The sequence below is a fragment of the Gavialis gangeticus genome, unplaced genomic scaffold (assembly GCF_001723915.1).
Source record: "Gavialis gangeticus isolate Ggan-Ray unplaced genomic scaffold, GavGan_comp1, whole genome shotgun sequence".
Taxonomy (NCBI): Eukaryota; Metazoa; Chordata; order Crocodylia; family Gavialidae; genus Gavialis; species Gavialis gangeticus.
The window spans coordinates 13,561,251-13,561,512 of NW_017728991.1; positions in this window are offsets into that span (position 1 = coordinate 13,561,251).

Genomic DNA, 262 nt, shown 5'->3' on the forward strand with positions numbered 1-262 from the left:
GGCTTGCCAAAACTCTGTAAGCGGCCCTCCGCCTGAAATAATTGCCTGCCCATGGTTTCTTGAGCCTGCAGAAGAAAAGAGCAGGGGGGGCTGAACAGCAGCCTTTCGCTACCTGCAGGGGGGAGGCAGAGGTGACCTCCTGAGACCCCTGTCCGCTTCTCGACTCCGATCCCCGCCTTCAGCGCCATGCTCGATCCCGCACCACGCGCCAGCTCCTCGCCTGCCCGGGCCAGGGGGCGCCGCGGTCCTCCCGCCGCGCGGG